The following is an 8,363-nucleotide window of genomic DNA, read 5'->3' as shown; positions in this document are numbered from 1 at the left end:
TCCTGCTTGCATGTGCGACACGTGTCCACTTTCACCTTAAAAGTAGACTTTGCTTCGTCGCAGCAAAAAAATTTCCCGCTTTTACTTCATTGAAGCGAAAAATGGTTCGACTAAAACAAAAAGAGAATTGCCAAGGACTCATTTAGACTGCTTCCTCGGTGCAAAAAGCCGTCCACTTTTGCTTCATTGAAGCAAAAAACAATTCGTCAAGAAATGGAAAAGAATAAGACCAGCTGAGATGAACCTCGCATGAGACCTCGCCGGAGACCTTGCCGGAGACTTTGTAGCAAAAACTTTGTGCTATTGAAGCAATGCCGACCACGCCGAGACCTCGCCGGAGGCCTTGTAGAATTTTTTTTGTACTAAAGTAGCAAAACCGCAGTGCACTTGCAGCCAAACAATTATACTATTGTAGCATCGTCAATTAGAGACCAGAGGCCTCGCCGAAGACTCAAGCGTAGACCTAGCAGCAAAAAATTTGTACTAAAGTAGCAAAGCAGCAGAACAATTGTAGCACATATATTATAGTATTGTAGCATAACCGAGTCCGACAAGCAACACCGTTGTCCATGACCGTCAATAAAACCAACTCCGACGAGTAGCATCGCCATCCATGGCTGGCAGCATTACCGACTACGGCTGGTAGCATCGTTCTCCATCGCTGGTAACATCGTCTGTAACCAGTTGCAACATCTTGACTCGAGCAAGTAGCACCACCGCCCAACACTTTCAGCACCGGCTTCTTCGCTAGCAACACCAGCGACCACGGGAAGTAGCATCATCGCTCTTTGCTTGAAGCGTCATGGTTTCGGCTGGCAACACCGCCGCCTACGTCCGATAGCATCATCGTCCATCATTTTAAGCATTGCTGGCTGATACATCCAAAACGTATCTACTTTCCCGAACACTTTTGCTATTGTTTTGCCTCTAATTTGTGTATTTTGGATACAACTAACACGGACTAACGTTGTTTTCAGCAGAATTGCTCTGGTGTCTCATTTTTATGTAAAAATTCAACTTTCAGGAAAATCCCCGGAATTAATGTCAAAGGGCCTATTTTCCCAGAAGATTCACGGAGCCAGAAGGGCAGGCCTGGGGGAGGCCCAGGGCCTCCACACCTGTAATGTCCCAGGTTTAGAGACGATCGAGGGGTAGATTTTAGAAAGGGATGTGCATTGCATTGTAATTTACGGGGAAATTTCGCGTTTTTAAAACAAAACTGCATCGAAGGGGGACAGGTTTCTCTCTCGACACCTTACAGGGTTAGGGTTTCGAGAGTGCGATGAACTTGTTTCTACTTATCTAAATTAGGGTTTTGAGAAGAGAGAAGTGATATTGCATTGAAATCTTAATTTGCATGATTGAATTACAAGTTAAGTTGTTTGAATGAATTCAAACCAAATTTGAATTTGAATTTCAAATTCAAACATCAAATGGTTATCACATAATTCAAACTTGAGATGATTTATTAAACAATTATCATTAATCAAGAATTTGAATAATAAAACACTTAGACAAAGCTCATTAGAGAGAAACTTGAGCTTTATTGATATTCACACAAAATACAATGTCAATTACAATATCCAGAATTGAAATATGAATTTACAACACAATACAAGATTTGAAGAAATAGAAAAAGAAAAAGGAAAATTACAAGTTAATGAAATGTCCTAAACTACACAAAATAATCTTCTTGAAAAGCTTGATCCAGATGATCTTGATCTTCATCTTGATCAGCATATTGTCCCTGCACACACACACAAAGATCAAACAAGGATTAAGCCAAGTGGCAAAGCCACTTGGCAAGTTAGCAAATAAAATGAGATGGAAAGGATATGAACAAGGTTCAGCCGAGCTGATCCATCTCACAACCAGAACCAAGTCCAAGTGCACAGTATCAGCACACACACACAGCTAGGCTGCTCACACAGCAGTGTGCATGCAGCACACCACACACACACAGCTGGTGAGTCACCAACAGGCTGCCGGGCCTTGTTGTCGACCAGAGAAGGAATAGGAGATCATATAAAGCCTCCACAGTAAACCCTAGCCTTGCCATCGGCAGGATTACACTGGTAAGTCACCAGGAACCAAGAACAGTCAAGAACAGCTAGAACAGGAAGAACAGCTTCACTGTTCAACCTGCTCCATAACACCATAGAATCAAATCAAGCTTCACAAGCTCACCAGGAGGAGCAGGGCAAGCACATCAACCAAAAGATCAACACAGCAGCTAATCCTCTACACCAACCACAAATCTTGGAGCTGGAGTGAGGTATACCAGAAAAGCATGAGCAAACCATGGTTTTGCTCATAATTAAGCATGTGCATATGTCACAGAAGCAAAAGAGGGTAGAAACCCTATGTGTGAGTCATCATATGGCTAACAGCCAATTGGTGCAAGTAAAGACAGAGAGAAACCAATAGGAAGTCACCTGGGAACATTGATTATGCCAAAACAATGGCATAACCAAAGATATCCAGCAAGGTAATGATCCTACATAGTTAGCCAGAATTACTTAGCACCTACAGCTAGCTAAGGCCATCAGACATTAGACAAATCCTTGTCTATTTGATTTCAACATCAAAAGCTACTGGCAATCCAACAAAAGGATCAACCAGAAAGCATCCAGTGAGCCACAATAAGCCAACAAGAGGGGAGCTACCCAAAAGCAGTATATGATTACTGCTAGGGTCACCTCAACCACACAACCAATCCAAACAGTTAAGCCTTGCACAAATATCATCACCCAGATGGGTTCAAAGGGGGCTAGGGTACCCAACCAAGGGTTGGCATCCATCTAGCTCTATCAAATTCATTGAAATGATCATTACTGCTCAGCAGTTCACATCATTTATCCACTTAATCAACTAAGGCAACACAGATAAATGATATCAATAATTAAATCATGAAACAGACACTTGCAAATGATCCAGTGGATCACTGCAAGCAACAATGACCTTGGATCAGGCAAAGCCTACACTAGCACAAGTGCATGTGTCACACAGACGACTGAATGAGCACCAGATAGGCACAGACAGAAGCATAATAATTAATCATCAAGCAACTGTTGATCATATGCTCACCAGAGCTTGCTAACACTTGATACAGATGGCTATAGGCAAGCATAGTACCAGAAATGAGCCAGCTACTGAAGAATTACACCCAAGCCTTAACTGAATAAACAGATACTGAAGTAATAATCATATGATTGTATCCAGAAGCACATCAAAGGCTTGATGAACCACTGGATCTTGCTAAACAAATAAAGCACTTGTCACTAATCACTGAACCATACAGTTAAGCCAACAGCAATGCTCAATTGAGCATGCTCATGAATTTGAGCACCAGGAACAGCACACCATTGCTCTGGCACTTGCAAAATTGCAAGTAATACACACAGAACTCAAGCCAGAGCAGCATACATGAATACACTTGATATCTGGCAAGCTTATTAACAAGAACAGAGGCACATAGATAGAGCTAGACAAGGAATGCAATCATAGCCAGCACTAAAATTAGAAATCCTTGCACAGAGGCATGGCAGGGCTGCACACATCAGTAACATAAGCTTGGCATGGTCCTGGCAGCTATGGCCAAGACCATCAGATACAGCAGCAACTCATGAACAGGCAAGCAAGGCACAGCAGCAGAGCATGAGCACGGCTGGCCTCTCCACGAGGAGGAGAAGCTGTGACTAGAGCTAAGGGAGGAGGAAGAAGAACAGGCACAAGAAAGAGAGGGAAAGGTGGCGAACGTACCCGGGGTCGAGCAGGCAGACACAACCATGGCGGCCACGGCGGCACACGCCAGGGCGCGGCGGCGCCAGGCCAAGCCAAGCCATGGCGGCGCCACAGCACCACCCACACCATGGCAGTGCAACCACGGCGGCGTCATCACGCCAGGAGCTCTGGGAGCCGCGGGATCACGCGGATCCCGTAACCCTAGCCATGGCGAAGAGGATCGAGGACGAGCGGGAGCAGCGTCTGCTCCAGATCGACGCGGATGGAAAGGATCGCCGTCACATGGCGGTTCGATTGCGCCCCATGGCGAGGGCCATGGCGGCCGGAGACCGCCGGAATCGGCCGGCGACGGCGAGGGCGACGCAGGTCGCCAGAGAGAAAGGGGATTAGGGTTACGTCGAGGCGGCGCGAGGTGGGGAGTGAGTGGGCGACCGCTCGGGTCGGTTGGAGCCGAGCTGGTCTAACCCAACCCGCTGGGCTCCACTGACAGGTGGGCCTAGGGGCAATTGTGACATTTCATAAATCCATTAAAACCAGAAACTTTGAAATTAAGTAAAAATTGTTTAAAAGCTCTAAAAAAATAATTTAAAATATGTAAACTGATCAGCATAAAATTCTCTATCTAAATAAAATATCAAAGAGAATTTTTGAAGACAATTAAGAATAAGTCTCAATTTGATGATTTAAATAATCATTTAAACACACCTAATATTTTCATAATAAAAATAAGTCCATTATTGCATTTGGACTTTAAAAACACCTTGACAACATTTTAAGGATTGTATTTACCCTAAATTAAGTATCTCCAAATTATTCTTAGTACTAACCTCTCACATAAAATGATAAGACATCGGAAAGGGGGGAACAAACCCTAAAAATGGAAAGCATGCATAATTGCTTCTTTAACCATTGCCCTTATCGGACAATGATGCTATTTTTCAGAAACAGAGGACAAGGGTCAGTCCACACCATCCAACTGCAAAACTTTGCAGTGTTCAGGCAAGTTCATCACTTGCTCATATCATTTGAGTATTTCTATCAAATTACTTGCAAAGTATTATGGTTACCACTATTGCATAAAAACCAAAACCACTACTTTCATAACTATGAATATGACTATGTGGTGGGCAATGGAACCATGGATTGTATTGATATGGTGGAGGTTCCATTGCAAGGGTTTATATCCATCTAGGATTAAACAACAAATGTCGCCAGTGATTCTTGTGCCGTAATACCCGTGTTAACCATAAGATCCGGAGTGGGACGGAGTAGTCAAAAGTGTTTCCACCTCTCGTTCATCAACGGACGCGCTTTACCGTAGTACACTTGTAATCCAAGGGGGCAAGCTGGTGAGGCTGGGGAGTCCTAAGTCCCCACGGCATTGTCCGTAGTACACTTGTCGCCCGAAGGAGCAAGATGGTGAGGCTGGGGAGTCCTAAGTCCCCACGGTATTGCGGTCTATGATGGGTTGCAGCTACCGGCGTAGGAGTTTGGTTCGATCCCAGACTGTCGTCGTGGTCGGGGTCCACCCTGAAATATATGGGAATAATGGGACCGGCGAGGACCCAGGGTCGGGGCATGCAACAAAGGGTGGGTGTTCGAGGTAGCGGAGGAACATGATTGGCTAGACCTTATACCGGGCCTCACACCGAAGGAAGTGTGGACGGGAAAGCTGCCCGGTTGGCACCAAGGTTAAGATCTCTTATGGGTAAAGCAACACACCTCTGCAGAGTGTAAAGAACCGTGACCTGTCACTCCCTGTTCCGGGATATGGAACTGCGAACGCGGCCGGAAAGGAGCTCCATGAAGTTCTAGTGAACCGGTGAAGGCTGACGAACATAGCTCTTTGAAATAAAAGCAATCTCTTGAAGAAATGTTTATCAAAACCTGCATTGGTATTAGACTTTCTGGTCTAATATCGTAGCTAGTGCATTAAACACCTCTTATCTATAATGAACTTGTTGAGTACGCTCGTACTCATCCCACTCTTAAATCCCTTGCTTAGATTGTCTGAATCGTCTGGACGAGGACTACGACAACCCTGAAGGAGCCGAGATCATCGGCTATGAAGAACCAGACCTCTCGGGAGGTGTTGAAGGTGTAGACTACCTTATAGTCTACGGAACCGGGGAGGCTTCCGGAGGAGATCAAGCCTAGAATCATCTAGTAGTAGTAGTAGTCGAGCAGCCCGAACTTTTAATACTAGCTGCTCGAGAGAATAAATGTACAACTTAATGAGACATCTATATTGTAAGCTAAGTTGGGTTCGCCTCGAACCCAGGAGTATTCCTCTTAGGACCCAAGAGGAGCTCCGAGACGATATGTGTATGATGTTTGTAATATTAAATGAATGAGTTATGGACCTGCTATGTTCTGTTGTACTACTCTGAGGGATGTAATATTTGCGGAATGGTACTTCGTGAATGTTATATCAACGACTGGCATACTACAACATGCAGTGGTATGCAGGGTCACCACAGTTGGTATCAGAGCCAAAGCTTTGACCTTAGGTTGGAACCTAGTAAATGGGACCAAACATTAGGAGTCAAATAGGACTAGTAAAGAATTCTCTAAAAATATGGTGTATATTCAATTGAGAATACAACAATCATATCTTTTAGTGCGATAATTCTTTATTATCTCTATTATGATGCATTATTACTAATCTTATATTCTTTCTATTTCTACAGCCAACAATGGCAAGTTCACGTCCGGGACGAAACGTGAAAGTGATGGATTCCACACTGAGTGAATATGAAGGAGGACTTGCAGATATTCTACGTGCCATGTTACTTGAATTTGGGTGTGATCCCCAGATCCAAGTAAAGAAATACATGTACTACGATGGTACTGTATTGGCAAAGTGTAGGGTAGGACTGCGACTTCCCGAATCTTTGGGAATGAGCGTAGTAATGCCAGCAGGTGAAGCCAGAACTATCAACACAGCCTACCATATAGCCGTTATGAGAGCCATCACCGATATTCGGGAGCATAAGACGAAAGAGCTTATGGGTTCCGAATTCACCCACATTCCTCATATGCATGAGGAAGAGGATCCCATGCTTAACCACTTCAAATATGCAAAACGCAAACCAATAGCAGCTGCAAAATACATGGATAATAGCCGCAACTTAATATCATTGCTCTTTCAGTTAAACCATCATTTGACGGGGGCAATTGATACAATGCTAGAGGATTTTACTGAACCCAAGGCGGAGACTAGGGGAAAAGAACCTATGGAGAATGTGGTACATACACCAGTTTACTCAGCTGGTGACTACATTAGCATTGACCCTCTTGAGCGTGAAACTACAACCGTTACACCTGGAAACTATCTTGGTAGTTCCTATGGGGGATATGAGGGCGGAGAGGAATCCGGAAACAATCAGCGTTCCGAGACTCCTATAGAAAACTCCACGGGTTGGCGTTGGGGATCTGATACTGGAACTCATAGTACTTCAGTATATTATGACGGAGAAATGAATGAGGACGCCACGACCCAGAACCAGAGTTATCCAGGTAATGGGGAAGTTGATGGAGAGTATCCGATACAGGTTGAGTCGGATACAAATGTTGGAAACACCTATGGTGGAGCTACAGGGGAGTACACCCGATGGGTGGACTATGATGCACTGAATGACCAGTTCGTGAACACTGATTTCTCCCTAGGATCATCATTTGATTCTGACTACCAGCCTACGGGGAGACCTTATGTTCCAGGTTCTATCAGGAGGACGACACGTTCGACCGGATGGAAGCCTGGGATGTACCGGGAGTGAAGATCGACTAGAGACCACCAAGGAAGGCGGGACTACAATACACAAGTACCACGTGTATTGTAGTGTGTAATATTTGTAGAAATTTGTACATATACTTTAATAAGTGAGTTTGCATACTCACATCGACTTGATTATTGTAATAAGACCACTTAAGTATGTATATACATGGTATATGTTTTGTATGATTTGGATTTGCTTCTTGATTTCCATTGCGTGACTAGTTCTGTGCACAAAGTTGAGCTCAGAAAACTTGCGCATGGAGTAATTATGAGTATCATCTTGTGTTGCAGAACTAGGGGGTTATGTCGGGACCGGTAGGAGAGGAGACCGAAGCACAGCGCATGGAGCGCGAAGCAAAGCAAAAGGAAGAGGCTGATGAAGCAGCCAGGAATCAGTTTCCACCACCACCACCACCCATGACGCAGCAGAATTTCGTCCAGTACATGCAGATGGTGGAGGAGAGGCAACGTATCACGTTGGAGCAGCATAACAAATTCTTCCAGGAGCTGCTGCAGCAGAACAGGGTGGAGAGACCCAAGAATCAGGGAGTCACCTTAGCCGACTTCCAGAACACTAAGCCTATATCTTTCGCATACGCGCCCGAGCCAATGGACGCGGAAGATTGGCTGATGGACACTGAGAGAAAGCTCAACACTGTTGGTTGCAACGACCAGGAGAAGGTCCGTTATGCTACACACCTGTTGTGTGGACCCGCCGCATCATGGTGGGACAACATCGTAGCCGTTTATCCGGCTGGAAAAGTATTCACCTGGGAGGAGTTCGCGAGGAAGTTCAGGGAATCCAATGTCCCTGAAAGTATTGTGGAATTGAAGCGTCGAG

The sequence above is a fragment of the Lolium perenne genome, chromosome 2, assembly GCF_019359855.2.
Source record: "Lolium perenne isolate Kyuss_39 chromosome 2, Kyuss_2.0, whole genome shotgun sequence".
Classification (NCBI taxonomy): Eukaryota; Viridiplantae; Streptophyta; class Magnoliopsida; order Poales; family Poaceae; genus Lolium; species Lolium perenne.
The sequence above is the reverse complement of the archived record's forward strand: the minus strand, read 5'-3'. Positions refer to the sequence as shown.